The sequence below is a fragment of the Hemicordylus capensis genome, chromosome 2 (assembly GCF_027244095.1).
Source record: "Hemicordylus capensis ecotype Gifberg chromosome 2, rHemCap1.1.pri, whole genome shotgun sequence".
In the NCBI taxonomy this organism is placed as follows: domain Eukaryota; kingdom Metazoa; phylum Chordata; class Lepidosauria; order Squamata; family Cordylidae; genus Hemicordylus; species Hemicordylus capensis.
This window is the reverse complement of record NC_069658.1, coordinates 39791402-39808933: the sequence shown is the minus strand read 5'-3', so window position 1 is coordinate 39808933 and position 17532 is coordinate 39791402. Positions and strand designations below refer to the sequence as shown.

The window sequence follows — 17532 nt, the reverse complement described above, 5'->3', positions numbered from 1 at the left end:
CATATCTTGAGGACATTGCAGAACTGGAAAAGGTGCAGAAGAGGGCAACCAAATGATCAGGGGCCTGTAGCACCTTCTTTGTGAGGCAAACCTACAGCAACTGGGGATTTTTAATTTGGAAAAGAGGTGACTACAGAGGAACATGGTTGAGTTGTGTAAAATCATGCATGGAGTAAACAGAGTGGACTAGAGAGAAATTTAGGGCCAACAAATGGAAGTACTTTTTTCACAAAAGGGTCTTGGACAAATTCATAGAGGACAGGTCTATCAATGGCTACTAGTCTGGTGGCTATAGGCCACCTCCGGCCTTCAAGGCAAGATTCCTCTGAATACCAGTTGCAGGGGGGCAACAGCAGGAGAGAGGGCATGCCCTCACCTCCTGCCTGTGGGTTTCTCAGTGGCATCGGGTGGGCCACTGTGTTAACAGGATGCTGGACTAGATGGGCCTGATCCAGCAGGGCTGTTCTTATGTTCTAGAGATACACACATTTCAAACAGGATAAGTTTGAAGGTGTCCAATTAATGATTTCAGTTTAAATGCCTTGTCGAGAGCCCACCATCCCTATTGGGGTAGAGCTAGGGCATCTAGGCAGCCGTTTGGGAACAGGGCCTCCTTCACAGCCCAGTCCAAGCAATCTAAGCAGCAAGCGTGACGGGGCGGGAGAGGTGCCCCTAGGTGGTCGCCTCTCCTCTCATTGGCGTGCTTGGGAGGCCACCACATCAGACCTATGGGTATTCTCCACCATAAAGGAGGGCTGCTCCATAGAGTTGACCAGCCACCTGCCCCACAGATTTCTACCCACTCCCTCTTCCAGCCACAAACAAAAGCACCAGGGCCTGCAGGAGGCGATTCATCACCTTCTGGCAATAGGTGCCGTTGAGCTGGTTCCAAAACACCAGCGGGATACGGGAGTCTACTCCATAATATTCACTGATTCAAAAAAGGACAGTTCACTACAGGCGGTACTGGACCTAAAACATGTAAACCACTTCGTCTGCAAGCACACCTTCCGCATGGAATCACTAAAGTCCATTGCTGAGGCCCTTCATCATCTGGATCTCCTCACATCCATAGACCTCAAGGAGGCCTACTTGCATGTGCCATCCACAGGGACAGTCACCATCTCCTCTGTTTCCTGTATGCGGGAGTATACTACCAATACAAAGCGCTCCCCTATGGCCTCTCATCAACTCCGTGCATATTCACGAAGGTCCTGGCTCCTGTGATAGCACACTTCAAACTACAGGGCGTGTGGATCTTTGGATATCTGGAAGATAGCCTCATCCAGTCGAAGTCACCCCAGACCACCCAGGAAGACTTGTAGACCACCATCCAAACACTCAACAGTCACGGGTTCCTGATCAACGAAGCAAAGAGTCATCTACACCCGGCACACCAGATCCTTCATCTCGGGGTGCTGATAGACACTCAACTAGACAAGTTATTCCTACCACAGGACTGCAGACACACACTGGAGACAGAGGTACGTAAGGTGCTGAGCTCGAGCCTCTCACCTCTCATGGACCTGTCCAGACTTCTGGGCCTGATGGTGGTGAGTCTACAGCCCATCCCCTGGGGACATTTCCATCTGAGACCCCTCCAGTGGTTCCTGCTACCCTTTCATGCAGACATAGCAGTCAAGTCCAGCAGAAGGGTATCCCTACCACAAGAGGTTCTTCACTCTCTACGCTGGTGGATCACCACTCCACACCTGTCGGTGCGAAAGGAATTCCTAGATCCTCCCAAGATCATCGTTACCACCGATGCCAGCAAGAGGGGCTGGGGAGCGCACTGCCAGCACCGGTCTGTCCAGGGCAAATGGTCGCCACAGGAATGTCAGCACAGCATAAACTGGCTGGAACTCAGAGCCATCTGCCTGGCCCTCCAAGAGTTTGAGACCATAATACTTCGCCACATGCTCATCCACACGGACAATACTACAGCAAAAGCTCATGTGAACTGATAAGGGGAAACAAGATCCAGGTTCCTGCAAGCGGAGACAGTGTTGCTGTTCCACTGGGCAGAACACCGCATGGTGTCCTTGATGGTATATCATGTACAGGGCAACCTGAACATGATAGAAGACTGGTTGACCACTCAGACCTCCTTCCAGGGAAATGTCCAGAAGTTTTCCCCCTCATCACGGAACGTTTTGGCCTACCTATAGTAGATCTGTTTGCGACTCCAGCAAACACACATCTGCCTCGCTTCTTCATGAGATTCCCCTGTCAACAGGGGAATCTCAGAGAACTTGTGTTTTGGGCGGTATAGAAATGTATTAAATAAATAGAATTTTATTTTATTTTATTTTATTTTATTTTATTATTTATTTATTTATTTATTTATTTGAGATAACAGTCAGAAGCAGTGGACACTCTATCTTCACCATGGCCGGAGGGCCTCCTTTATGCATTCCCTCCCACCCCCATACTGGCACGGGTTCTACACAGGGTCAAGCCTGCTACAAGCACAGATCATCCTGGTGGCCCCATTCTGGCCATGTAGGCCATGGTTCGCGGAGATCTATAACCTAGCCACAGGACCCCACCTGCCACTTCTCGTCACGCCGGATCTCCTGCAACAAGGGCTGGTCTGGCACCCAGATCCAGGTTAGTTAAAGCTAGCCCCATGGAAACTGAACGGCGATTGCTAAAACAACATGGATACTCAGCTTCGGTTCTCAACACTATGCTAGCATCCAGACGCCCATCCACTAACACGATATACCAATCTACATGGCGAGCCTTCCTGCGATGGTCGGCCCACCACAGGTTCCCCAAGGGGTCCGCCTCCATGACTCACCTGTTACATTTCCTGCAAGATGGACTGGACAAAGGGGTCTCTGCAAATATCTTGAAACCCCAAGCTGCCTCCTTAGTGGATCTAATATCGGGAACCTCTAAAGGTGCCAGGCGTCGCCATTCTCATTTGAAACGCTTCCTGAAGGGCGCTACTCTCCTGTCTTCTCCAGTGGTCCATCGTTTCCCTACCTGGAAATTACATACTGTCCTCAAGACTCTCCAGGGCCCTCCCTTCGAGCCATTGTCCTCAATCCCACTCCGTATTCTCTCTTTCAAATTGGCATTCCTTGTGGCCATTACCTCAGCACGCAGAGTGTCTGAACTCAAGGCCCTATCTGTACATAAAAACCTTTGTATATTTTCAGAGGACTTGTAAAGCTGATCCCAGACCCCTTTGTTCAACCAAAAGTAGCTTCCCCCTTCCACATGTCTCAGGATGTTATTTTGCCCTCATTTTGCCCCAAGCCGATTCACCTGGTTGAAGAGGCTTGGCATAAGCTCAATGTCCGCAGGTGCCTTAAAGCCTACATAAAGCGGACAAAACACATTAGAACCTCTGAGTCCCTTTTCGTTTCATTCCTGCCTAGATTTATGGGACATCTGGTCGCACCCACGAGCATAGCTAGGTGGCTTAAGGCGTGTATAACTCTGGTTTACGAATCACAAAACCTCAGGGCACCACCCAAGGTGTTTGCCCATTCTACTAGTGGGGCAGCTACATCAGCAGCTTTTTCTTCTAATGTACCCGTCCAGGACATTTTCAGAGCAGCAACCTGGTGGGCATCCTCTACCTTTACTAGGCACTGTAAACTAGATATTTTTGCATCTGCTCAGGCAGCGTTCGGGAGGAACTGTGCAGGTACTCCCTGCGCAGTAGTTGCTGGCACCCTCCCTGGTTGGACTTACGGCTGTGGTATGTCTCTACACGTGAAACGCTCTTGGACCCAGAGCAGCAGAGAACAAAGCACTGAATACTCACCGTGAAGGCTCCTTCTTGTTGCGGGGTCCAAGGGCGACTCGACCCTCCCTTCTTAACAGCGCCTTCTGTCCAGGGACTGAAATAGCTTCTATGCCACATATATATGTAGAAGTGTAGCTTAGTTTATTGTTTGTGGTTTTTGACTTGTTATTATACCTAGTTTTTATTATACCAGGTTCCTGTCTCCTCGAGGTACCTTTCGCCTCTGGTACTAAAAGGAGGGGCTTGCTCTTCCCAAATTCAAAAGCTAAGCTAATTATCATAGTCTTGCCTTGGAGTCATGTGGGTCAAGGTAGCCCCACACGTGAGACGCCCTTGGACCCTGCAGCTAGAAGGAGCCTTCACAGTGAGTAACCAATGCTCCGTTCTGTCCCCAAATAGCTCTCAATCTAAAAAGAAACACTGGAGAGACCCAGCAGCAGCTATCAGTGGGACACTATGCTGAGTGGAATAGTGACAGTTGTTATCCCCCTGCGAAATATAAGAGAGCCATCACTTTAAAAGGTGTCTCTTTGCCCATTTAGTAGGGAAGAAACTTTGGCTGAAGTGGAGAATTCTAGGATCAAGCACTGAACTCACAGAAATGTTACCAAGTTTGTTAGCTTTGCAGCAAAGGGGGGCAGAGAGAAATCCTCACTACTCATTAATAGCTTTTTTGATTTGTTGCAGGTACCACACAGGGTGCAGAAAGGATTATTCTGGATTGTCCTGTGTTGAGAGTATTTTGACAGTGGGGCTTAATTGTGCAAAACCGGCTGCAGAAAGCGCAGCCCACATGGCATGAGCAAAATATCTTGCTAGTAGAAAGGGGTCGTTGACACCCTTCACACTTTTGCAATAAGAGGGTTATGTCCTTTTTTCAGAATTATGATGATAAAAAGGCATTTTCAACATCTGAGTAGTACTTGAAACAAGTATGCCATTAGTTTAAGAGTATACAATTACATTTCTTTTAAGTCAGCATTTTTAAAAATGTGCTCTGAAATATAAGAACAGAGTGTTTTCTACTTGGCTTCAAATGCTATTATACATAGATTAGAGAGCCTTTGCTAAGTTTTCTTCTGTTGCTTTAGAGAAAAAGTTTGTCACAGGGAACTGGAAATGTTGTTTTAGGTTCAACAATGGGGGCAAATTCATTTTAACTGATCTAGTGAGGGAGACGTAGAAAGAGAAAAGATTGGAAACTATGCACTGTTGCTTAGTTATAGGACTGAAGTATTTCCATGAGGGGTACCTGTAAAATTATCCCAAGAGAAAAGTAACATGTATGACTGGATCTTAATTAGATGTATGTCTCTGAATACCAGTTTATTTTTATTCATTCATTCGATTTCTATACCGCCCTTCCAAAAATGGCTCAGGGCGGTTTACACAGAGAAATAACAAATAAATAAGATGGTTCCCTGTCCCCAAAGGGCTCACAATCGAAAAAGAAACATCAGATAGACACCAGCAACAGTCACTGGAGGTACCATGCTGGGGGTGGATAGGGCCAGTTACTCTCCCCCTGCTAAATAAAGAGAATCACCACGTTAAAAGGCGCCTCTTTGCCAAGTTAGCAGGGGTAAGTGAAATCCCTTACCCCAGTTGCAGGAGAATGATGAGAGAAGGTGGGCATGCCTTCATTTCTCACTTGTTGGCTTCCCAAAGGCACTGTGGGAAACCTCTTATGCTCTTACATTGCTGTAAGTAGAACAAGTTTGTTTTTTTAAAAATCCTGATAGGTTCCGATTTAGACACCAGCTCTCATGCAGCCCTTTGCTGCCCTGCGGTACTTCTGCATGGATCCCCACCCAGAGGCGTAACTATAGGGGGGGCAGGGGGGGCACGTGCCCCAGGCGCCATCTTTTCTGGTCACATGGGGGGCGCCGCCATGACAAAAAATATATATTTTTAATTTTTTAAAAAAATTTTGTCAATACAAATGTTTCCTGCTCAGTGCAGCAGCGCTGCAGCAGTCAAGGGAGCGCGTCGGCACCCCCTCCCCCATGAGCGGTCCCTTCCGCGCCGCCTGCGCCCCCCCACATTGCTTTGCTGGCACATGGTGGCCAGTCAGTGGCCTGGCTTGGCGGCGGCGGGCACTTGTGAGGAAAAACCTAAGTATAATGTAGTATGTTGGGGGGCGGGGGGGTGCCATTTCAGTGCTTGCCCCGGGCGCCGTTTTCCCTAGTTACGCCTCTGTCCCCACCCCCCCAAAAAAGTGGCACATGAGCAGAAGAGTGCCACATGATAAGAGTCCAAGGGCTGTTTAAGTGATGTGCTCTCCAGCTTTGTTTTCCACCAGAAGCACTACTATTACAACTGAGCACAACAGCTGCCTTAGCAAAGCTGCACTTTTGTGAATTTTTATTCCACTGTTCCATAAAATCAGAAGCTCTTCTGTGGTACTTTTAGGTTAGGCAATATCCCACAAACCATACACAAAACACCGAAAAGGACAGACTATTTTTTAATTAAATAGCCCCTGGTGGCGCAGTGGTAAAACTGCCGCCCTATAACCAGAAGGTTGCAAGTTCGATCCTGACCAAGGGGCTCAAGGTTGACTCAGCCTTCCATCCTTCCGAGGTCGGTAAAATGAGTACCCAGAATGTTGGGGGGCAATATGCTAAATCATTGTAAACCGCTTAGAGAGCTTCCAGCTATAGAGCGGTATATAAATGTAAGTGCTATTGCTATTGCTAATTACACTTAACCATAGCCAATGTTGCCTCCTTAAATTTAAGGACGTTACAGTATAAATTTATATGGCTTTTTATTGTAAGTACATTTTTAAAAGAAAAAAGAAAAGCACTGACACAAATTTGTAATCACCTCTTAACACTGCTGCAGATATATCAAATCACAATACATTTTCAGAATATTAAGAAGACTATGACATAATCTTAACAGCCAAGTCAGCCACACTGAATCAAAATAAAGATGCCAGAATACAAATGAGAATAATAGGACTCACCCATCTCATCATTCCTCTTTTATGAAATACTAAATATCTGTGGACAACTATTTGGCTGGCTAGTTCAAATCAATATGTGAAGCCACAGCAACATGTTGCAGTGTATCCCTGGTCTGCATGTGCCTGGGCACAGTTAATGTTTTAGGCACTATTCTCCTTCAGAAGCAGAAGGGGTTGTGCTTGTCTTAAGGGATTACAAGCTAAAAAAATCCCCACACATTTTGTTCAAGCCCTCTTTCCCTCCACTGCCAGAGTTCCATTAGCTCTGCCCACCTGGTTGTCTGTTAAATGCCCTCTGAATCCACAAATATTCTGTACCATTAAGTTATATTGGGGCAGTTTTGGAGGCATTTGGGTCCCCTAAGGGTTCCCCCCCCTTCAGATGTTTGTGAAACTAATGTTATTTCCAGATTATCCCAAGTCTGTCAGTACATACGAACATAAGAACATCTCTGCTGGATCAGGCCCAAGGCCCATCTAGTCCAGCATCCTGTTTCACCAGATGCTGCTGGAAGCCACAAGCAGGAGTTGAGGGCATGCCCTCTCTCCTGCTGTTACCCCCCTGCAACTGGTACTCAAGAGGCATCCTGCCTTTGAGGCTGGAGGTGGCCTATAGCCCCCCAACTATTTTTTATTTATTTATTTATTGTTAAATTAATATACCGCCTTTCATTAAAGCAATCCCAAGGCGATTTACAGCAAAAAAAACAAAAAATTAACACAAGATGGTAAAAAAGACACAATTAAAATATTAAGTGGGGAAAAAATATTAAGCAAATCTGATTAAAAAATTTAAAACAAAAAGCATAAAAGCAATAAAGATTATAAAGAGTAGCAGCAGAGAATTAAATAAATGCCTGGGCAAAAAGCAAAGATTTTACATTTTTTCTGAAAGCTGTGATGGAAACTGAGGAGCGAATAGCCACCGGGAGAGCATTCCAGAGTCTGGGGGCAGCAACAGAGAAGGCCCTGTCCCGCGTACACAACAACCGAGCCTCCCTCATTGTCGACACCCGGAGCAGAGCCCCCTCAGATGATCTTGTCAAGCAGGCCGCAACCCTTGGGAGCAGGTGGTCCCTCAGGTATCCTGGGCCCAAACCGTTTAGGGCTTTAAAGATCAAAACCAGCACCTTGAATTGGACCCGGAAACAAACTGGTAGCCAGTGCAGCTCTTTCAAAATGGGTGTTATGTGCTCCCACCGGGCAGCTCCAGATAAAACCCTAGTTGCCACATTTTGCACTAGCTGCAGTTTCCGGATGTTCTTCAAGGGCAGCCCCACGTAGAGCGCGTTACAGTAATCCAGCCATGACGTGACTAAGGCATGGGTAACCGTGGCCAGATCTGCGTTCTCGAGAAAGGGACGCAGCTGGCACACTAGCCGAAGCCGTGCAAAGGAACCCCTAGTGCCAATGACTAGTAGCCGTTGATAGACCTCTCCTCCATGAAGTTATCCAAACCCCTCTTAAAGCCATCCAGGTTGTTGGCTGTCAACACATCTTGTGGCAGAGAAGTCCACAAGTTGATTATGAGTTGTGTGAAAAATTACCTCCGTTTGCTGGTCCTAAATTTTCTGGCAATAAATTTCATGGGATGAGCCCTGGTTCTAGTGTTATGGGAGAAGAAGAGGAATTTCTCTCTATCCACTTTCTCCACACCATGCATGATTTTATAGACCTCTATCATGTCTACTCTCAGTCATCTTTTTTGTAAACTAAATTGCCCCAGGTGTTGTAGTCTTGCCTCATAAGAAAGGTGCTCTAGGCCCCTGATCATTTGGTTGCCCTCTTCTACACCTTTTCCAGTTCTACAATGTCCTTTTTTAGATTTGGTGACCAATATTGGACACGGTACTCCAGGTGTGGCAACACCATAGTTTTGTATAAGAGCATTATAATATTAGCAGTTTTATTTCCAATCCCCTTCCTAACGATCCCTAGCATGGAATTGGCCTTTTTCACAGCTGCCGCACATTGAGTCGACACTTTCAACGAACTGTCCACCACGACCCAAAGGTCCCTCTCCTGTTCAGTCACCGACGGCTCAGATCCCATCAGCATATACTTGAAGCTGGGGTTTTTCATCCCAATGTGCATCACTTTACACTTGCCAGCACTGAACTGCATTAGCCATTTTGTCGCCCACTACCCCAGTTTGGAGAGATCCTTTTGGAGCTCCTCACAATCTGTTTTGGATTTCACTACCCGAAAGAGTTTGTATCATCTGCAAATTTGGCCACCTCACTGCTTACCTCTACTTTTAGATAATTTATGAATAAATTAAAAAGCAACGGTCCCCGTACAGATCCCTGGGGGACCCCACTTCTTACTTCCCTCCATTGTGAAAACTCTCTATTTATATCTACCCTCTATTTCTTGTCCTTTAACCAGTTAGCAATCAACACAAGTACTTGTCCCCTTATTCCATGACTGCTAAGTTTTCTCAGGAGTCTTTGATGAGGAATGTCAAAAGCTTTTTGGAAGTCCTGGTATACTATGTCAACTGGATCACCTTTATCCACACACTTGTTGACACTCTCAAAGAACTCCAAATGATTTGTTTACCTTTGCAGAAGCCATGCTGGTTCTCTCCAAGCAAGGCCTGTTCTTCTATGTGCTTTACAATTTTATGCTTGAGGATTCTTTCCATCAATTTGCCTGGATTGGATGTTAAGCTAACTGGCCTGCAATTTCCCGGATTGCCCCTGGATCCTTTGTTGAAAATCGGTGTTACATTTGCTACTTTCCAGTCCTCCGGTACAGAGCCTGATTTCAGGGATAAGTTATATATTTTAGCAAGGAGGTGGGCAATTTCACATTTGAGTTCTTTGAGGATTCTTGGATGAATGTCATCCAGCCCTGGCGATTTGCTAGTTTTCAGTTTTTCCAAACAGTTTAGAACATCATCTCTTGTCACTTCTTTCTGACTCTGTTCTTTAGCTTCTATCCCAAAAAAGCCTGGTTCAGGAACAGGCATATGCTCAGTATTCTCTGCCGTGAAGACGGACGCAAGGAACTCATTTAGCTTCTCTGCAAGGTCCATATCCTCCTTAATAATCCCTTTCACTCTCTCTTTGTCTAATGGTCCAACTGCCTCCCTGGCAGATATTCTGCTTCTGATGCATTTAAAGAATTTTTTTTTATTTCCTTTGATGCTTTTAAGTAAACATTCTTCAAACTCTGTTTTTGCCTCCCTTATTGTCACCTTGCATTTCTTTTGCCAGAGTTTGTGTTCCTTTCTGTTCTCTTCATTTGGACAGGCCTTCCAGTTTCAGAAGGAAGTCTTCTTCCCTTTTATGGCTTCCTTGACATTACCTGTTAGCCATGCTGGCATCCTCCTGGACTTAGTGGTACCTTAGGGTTTCCTCCTTTTGGTATACAATCTAACTGAGCTTCTAATATTGTGGTTTTGAGTAAACTCCATGCATTTTGGAGCAAAGTGACTCTCCTGATTTTCCCTTTCAGCTTTCTTTTCACCATACTCATTTTGGAGAAGTTTCCTCTTCTGAAATTCAAAGTGTCTGTGTTAGACTTCCCTGGTGATTCTCTCCCAACATGTATGCTGAATTTGATCACACTATGGTCAACTCCTTCTTCCAGTCAACATGCAGGTACTTCCCTCTCACCCCCAGACTTATGTTCTTATGAAATAGTAAATAGTAAATTTTATTTACGGTCATTGACCAAATATAAAACCAAAAATTACAAAGATTACTAGAACAGAAAACAGATATCACAGTAGTGATTGGAGCAGTACCAAGTCATCATTGCAGCAGTCTTATAAACATTAATTATGATATAGTAATATTATCCTTTTTTGAAATAGGTCTGTGTAGAGCTCCTAGGGCCTTGGCTGACAATTGTTCTGAGGAAAGATTAGAAATTAATTATCAAAAAACTAAGTTTATGATATTCACCAAGAAATTTTTCAAACATAGGTGGCAGATTAATGGACAAGAAATAGAAGAGGTGAACATATAGAGATATTTAGGGGTATTCTATTTATTTATTTATTTGGCACATTTGTATTCCACCCAAAATGCAAGTCTCTGGGCAGTTCACAAGAAGACAATAAAAACAACAAATAAAAAGGTTAACACATTACAACAATTTAAAACTGAAAACGTTAAAACTATTAAAAATACAATTGAACAGTATCTAATAAAAAGCCTGTGTGAACAAATGTGTCTTGACTGCCTTTTTAAAAGTTGTGAGAGATGGGGAGGCTCTTATTTCAGCTGGAAGTGCATTCCAAAGCCCTGGGGCAGCAATGGAGAAGGCCCGTCCCTGAGTAGCCACCAGACAAGCCGGTAGCAACTGCAGATGAACCTCTCCAGATGATCTCAATGGGTGGTGTGGTTCATAGCGAAGAAGACGTTCCCATAAATACCTAGGGTCCAAGCTGTTTAGGGCTTTATAGGTTATAACCAAGAGCTTGTATTTTGCCCAGAAACTTATAGGCAGCCAGTGTAGATCTTTTAAGATAGGAGTGATATGGTCTCTCAGAGATGACCCAGAGACCAACCTCGCTGCTGCGTTCTGGACCAACTGCAGTTTCTGGACTACGTACAAAGGCAGCCCCACATAGAGCGCATTACAGTAGTCAAGTCTGGATGTGACCAGCAGATATACTACTGTTCTGAGGAAATTTATCTCAAGAAAGGGACGCAGCTGGCATATCAGCCGATGTTGTTAAAAAGCACCTCTGGCCACCATCTCAACCTGGGACACCAGAGAGAGGTTCAGCTCTAGAACCACTCCCAGACTGCTTACCTGTGGAGAGGGTGGACAGAGAGAATTTTTTCTCCCTCTCTCACAACACTAGAACTAGGGGTCACCCCATGAAACTGAAGGTTGGGAAATTTAGGACCGACAAACAGAAGTACTTTTTCACACAGCCCATAATTAATCTATGGAATTCCTTGCCATGCGAAGTGGTGATGGCCACCAGCTTGGATGGCTTTAAAGGGGGCTTAGACAGATTCATGGTGGACAGGTCTTTCAATGGCTGCTAGTCTGGTGGCTGTGGCTGTGGCTGTGCGCCATCTCCAGCTTCAGAGACACGATGCCTCTCAATGCCAGTTGCAGGGCAGCAACAGCAGGAGAGAGGGCATTCACATACCTCTTGCCTGTGGGCTCTCCAGCAGCATATGGTGGGCCACTGTGTAAAACAGGGTGCTGGACTGGATGGTCCTTGTGCCTGGTCCAGTAGGGCTGTTATTATTTATTTATTTATCTATCTATCACATTTTTAGCCACCCAAAATGTGAGTTCTCTGAGCGGTTTACAAGACAATAAAAACCAATGAAAAGATTAACACATTAAAATGTAAAATGTTAAAACTATTAAAACACAGTTAAAATAATGTCTAATTAAAAGCCTGGGTGAACAAATGTGTCTTGACTGCCTTTTAAAAAGTTGTAAAAGGATGGGGAGGCTCTTATTTCAGCCAGAAGTGTGTTCCAAAGCCTCGGGCAAGCAATGGAGAAGGCCCGTCCCCGAGTAGCCACCAGACAAGCCAGTGGCAACTGCAGACGAAACTCTCCAGATGATCTCAATGAGCAGTGCGGTTCATAGCAAAGAAGTCATTCTCTTAAATACCCAGGCCCCAAGCTGTTTAGGGCTTTATAGGTTATAACCAAAACCTTGTACTTTGCCCGGAAACTTATCGGCAGCCAGTGTAGATCTTTTAAGACAGAAGTGATATGGTCTCTCTGAGATGACCCAGAGACAAATCTGGCTGCCGTATTCTGGACCAACTGCAGTTTCCAGACTACGTACAAAGGCAGCCCTACATAGAGCACATTGCAGCAGTCAAATCTGGAGGTGACCAGCAGATGTACTACTGTTCTGAGGTCATTTATCTCAAGAAATGGATGCAGCTGGCATATCAGACAAAGCTGATAAAAGGCATCTCTGGCCACTGCCTCAACCGGGGACACCACGGAGAGTTTGTGTCCAGAAGCACCCCAGACTATCTACCTGTTCCTTCTGGGGAAGTGTGACCCCATCCAGAACAGGCAGATTAAAATCATCTCCTGAGTTCTGAGACTGCACAATAAGTACCTCCATCTTATCTGGATTTAGCCTCCGCTTGTTACCTCTCATCCAGCCCATCACTGCCACCAGGCAGGCATTTCGGGAGGTTATGCCTTCTCCTGATGATGCTGACATGGAGAAACTGATAATGCATACATTATAATTTTCAATCTCTGGATGTGGTATAGTCCAAGTTTCTTAGAGCCTTGGTGTTCCACATTGTACCTCAAACACCACAATCAGAATCAAAATGAAGTTAATTTCAATTGAAGCTCGTATTTGGCTGCTCATTTTAAATTATTGGATTAAACTAAACTATAGCCCTTTTGGTTTCGCCATACTTACCTTAATGAATAATTTCTCCTCCAATTGGAACATGTGGTGGAAAAGAAACTTCAGAGCTATGATTTTCTGATCTCAGATCTGTTTCATAAGCCTTTGAAGCCAAAGAATTAATTCTTCTGCATGTATGGGATATTGTGCTCCAAAATGATAGAGCCAGAATCACACACTGTGAGGTTGTAGCAAACCCTAGAGCCTCTCTCCAGCTAATTATCTTTATAATCTTACCCTCCCTAAGCTTTGTCTCAGTTTTACTCTGGCCTGACTAAATGTGCTACCTTCTGCACTTTTGGAAGGAATATTTTGCCACCAAAATCTCAAACGTCCTTGGCAATATGAATTGCCAAGACAAACACTTTGAATTTTATAATAGGAAACTTCTCTAAAATGAGTTAGGTGAAAAGAAAATTGGAAACAAAAATCAGGAGAGTTGTTTTGCTCCAGAATGCATGGAGTCAATTTAAATCTACTATAATGGAAGCCCATTATAAGCCCATTTGGAGGAAAGGTATCACCAAACCAAAAAGGAGGAAAGGTAGCACCAAATCCAGGAGGATGCCAGCATGGTTAACAAATAAAGCCAAGGACATTATAAAGGGAAAGAAGACTTCCTTCAGAATTTAGAAGGCCTGCCCAAATGAAGAGAACAAAAAGGAACACAAACCCTGGCAAAATAAATGTAAGGAGACAATAAGGGAGTCAAAAAGAGAGTGTGAGTAATATTTAGCTAAAAGCAGCAAGGGAAATAACACAAAAAACCTCTTTAAATACATCAGAAGCAGGAAACCTGCCAGGGAGGCAGTTGGTCCATTAGATAATGAAGGAGTGAAAGGGATTATTAAGGAGGATATGGAGATTGCAGAGAAGCTAAATAAGTTCTTTGCATCTGTCTTCACAGCAGAGGATACTGAGAGCATACCTAAGCCTGAACCAAACTTCTCAGGCTTGGAGGCTGAAGAACTGGGCCAGTTTGAAGTGATGAGAGATGATGTTCTAAACTCTCTGGAAAAATTAACAATTGCCAGGGCCAGATGGCATCCACCTGAGAGTCCTTAAAGAATTCAAATGTGAAATTGCCAACCTCCTTGCAAAAATATATAACTTATCCCTACAATCAGGCTCTGTACCAGAGGACTGGAAAGTAACCAATGTAACATTGATTTTCAAAAAGGGATCCAGGGCGTTCCTGGAAATTACAAGCCGATTAGCTTAACGTCTGTTCCATGCAAATTGATGGAAAGCATTCTTAAGGATAAAATTGTTAAGTATATAGAAGAACAGGCCCTGCTGAAGGAGAACCAGCATAGCTTCTGCAAAGATAAATCTTGCCTCACCAACCTTTTTGAGTTTTTTGAAAGTGTCAACAGGTGTGCGGATAAAGATGATCCAGTTGCCATAGTATACCTGGACTTACTAAAAGCTTTTGACAATGGTTCTCATCCAAGATGCTTGAAAAAACTACACAGTCATGGGATAAGGGGACAGGTTCACATGTGGATTGGTGACTGGTTTAAGGACAGGAAACAAGGGTAGGTATAAATGGAGAGTTTTCTAAATGGAGTGAAGTAAGTAGTGGGATATGTGGGATATCCCAGGGATATGTACTGGGACCAGTGCATTTCAATTTGTTCCTAAATGATCTAGAAGTTGGGTTAAGCAGCAAAGTGGCCAAATTTGTAGATGACACCAAACTGGTTTTGGTAATGAAATCCAAAAGAGATTGTGAGGAGCTGCAAATGGATCTCTCCAAACTGAGTGAGTGGGCAACAAAATGACAAATTCAGTTCTATGTAAGGAAGTGTAAAGAGATGTATATTGGGGTCAAAAACCACAACTGCACTTATATGCTGATGAGGTCTGAGTGGTTGGTGACTGCCCAGGAGTGGGATCTTGGGGTCATGATGGACAGCTTATTGAAAGGGTTGACTCAGTGTGTGTGGCAGCTATGAAAAGACCAATTCCATGCTTGCAATAATTAGTAAGGGGGTTGAAAATAAAACTGCTGATATTATAATGCCCTTATACAAAACTATGGTGCAGCCACATTTAGATACTGCATACAGTTCTCAGCACCGTACCTCAAAAAGACATCATAGAACTGCAGAAGGTGCAGAAGAGGGCAACCAAGATGATCAGGAGCCTAGAGCACCTTCTTTATGAGGTAAAGCTGCAACACCTGGGGCTTTTTAGTTTAGAAAAAGGGCATGTGAGGGGAGACATGATAGAGGTCTATAAACCATGCATGGTTTGGAGAGAGTGAGGAGAGAGAAGTTTTTCTCCCCCTCTCATAACATTAGAACCAGGGGTCATTCCATGAGCCTGATTGCCAAGAAATTTAGGACCAACAAAGGTAAATACTTTTTCACACAACACATAATCAGGTCTTGCCTGGGGACTTCCCAGAGGCATCTGGTGGGCCACTGTTTCAAACAGGATGCTGGATTAAATAGGACTTGAGCCTGATCCAGCAGGGCTTTTCTTATGTATAGATACTTACATTTAGCCTCATGAGGGAAGCTTGAGAATCCTCCTTCATGTGCATACTTTATGCCGTTGGATAGTTAGGTACAAATTATCCTCCATGGGTCTCAGAGGAGCCAGTGGCACTGAGGTACTTGACAAGAAAACCTCTGGCTCCTCAACACTGTACTGTCCCACTGGAAAAGTTGATTGATTTTAATGGTGTTAATTGGTTAATTGATTTTAATGGTGTTTTAATGTAAACTGCCCTGAGCCTTTTGGAAGGGCGGAATAAAAGTTTTAATAATAAATAATAAATAAATAAATAAATAAAAGTGGTTATTTTTAGCCTGCTTTCCAGTAGGCTTATGAGATCACGCAGCATTCCGTGAGTGTGCCCTCCCATAAACTTTGCAATGCTTGGGCCAATATGAACTAAATCGGGTATTGTTGTAGGGACACACAGGGACATCTCAAAGGCGTGGTTTGTGATAATGTGATCCACCCCAAATCAAGATGCAGATACATGAATGTTTGAGGCACATGTGGGCTAACTTGTGTACTGACGAACCAATTTGGACCAAATTTAGTGCACTTGGGATAGTGAAGGGAAAGTAGGCAGATTAGTTCTTACTAGAACAACTTGTTTACCCAAGCAAAAAATTAGCCTGAAACTGCAGTTGACTGGATCTGTGACCCAGTGCACTGCAAACAAACAAAACCAAACCTTTTAGGAGTCTTTTGGGAATTGCAAAATATTAAGAATGCTAAGAAATACTCTAATATAGATCACTTGTGATGGGGTTGAGGAAAAGAAAATTATATAGGTATAGTAACCTATACCAAATGCTCTGCTATGCGAACACTGTTTAGTTTTGTGTATTTGTATTTGCTTGTACACTTGCCATTTTAAACATCGGTTCTTAATTATCTTGCCAGAAGCCAAATGGATTACATCAGTCCTGTGCTGCAGTTCACACAGGACTTTGTCCTGTAGATGTGTTCATGAATGCAGTTCTGTTTGCTTTGAGGGCATGTTCACACACATAATGTTTCAGAATGCTTTATGTCATTTTTTAGAAGAGTTGACACAATTTGCTGTAATCTTGGACCTGCAGATTGATCCTACTTACTAATTGAGAGACTGATCCTACTTACTAGTTGTCAAACTAATTCTGTTATGTCCTTGTCTCTGAAAAAGATGCCCAATCTCACTGATTTCAAATAGTGACATGACTGAGTTTTCTCTGAAGAACAAAGGTTTCCGTGAGAAGTAGTTTAGGGCTGTATAATATAATAAAGTTTTGGGCGGTATAAAAATATAATAAATAAATAAATTACCAAGAAATTCTCCATATTATCCTGGAAACCAGATTTTAGAAGTTGCATAATACTATGGGTCAGAATGGAGGCCATAGATTACCTCAGTGCATCTATCTGCCTATGCTGTGGAAACAACTAGTTGTCACTATGTTGAAAAATACTAACAGTACTTTTGCCTAATAAGTACTGCCTATATTAGGTTTAAATTAAATATTTTTCCAGTCTGTTTGCCCCCACCCCCAATAAGTAACTTGAATAGCAATGGTGAAGGACACTTTATACAATTACATTTTATTCAATACATTTCTGCTTCCCCCCCCCATTTAGTGCCCAGAATAGGTGAGTATATGGGAGCAGTTGCTAAAAATGCTTGGGCAGTCATAAGCATGCCTTTTCAGTTAGATATACTTGCATCTATAGTCTAACATCCTTATAATTTATTTAGTGTATGAAACATCTAGTTTCTTCTGCTCTGTTTAGCTCTGGCCCAAACTTTTATTGCTGCCTTTATTTTCCACCTGCTCTCATAATCTCTTGTATTGAGACCTAGTTTGGTTAAGTAGATTACAGTGCTCCATCTGGATCTGCAGGTCCAAGTTCCATGTCAAAAACAGGTCCATGACAGGATCACCATGCT

The 17532-nt window shown here is 43.8% G+C and overlaps 1 protein-coding gene across 3 annotated transcripts in view; it reads left to right on the top strand.

Annotated features, from left to right (window-relative positions):
* Positions 1 to 17532, top strand: part of LOC128343627 (uncharacterized) — a 34488-nt gene that overhangs the window by 9654 nt on the left and 7302 nt on the right. The window contains exon 1 of one of the 3 annotated variants that reach the window (XM_053293040.1): positions 14447 to 14641. The exons of the other annotated variants lie outside the window; for them this stretch is intronic. The gene's annotated coding sequence lies outside the window, so the exon portion shown is untranslated. Of the gene's footprint in view, positions 1 to 14446; positions 14642 to 17532 lie in introns of those variants that run through there. 3 annotated transcript variants of the gene reach the window in all.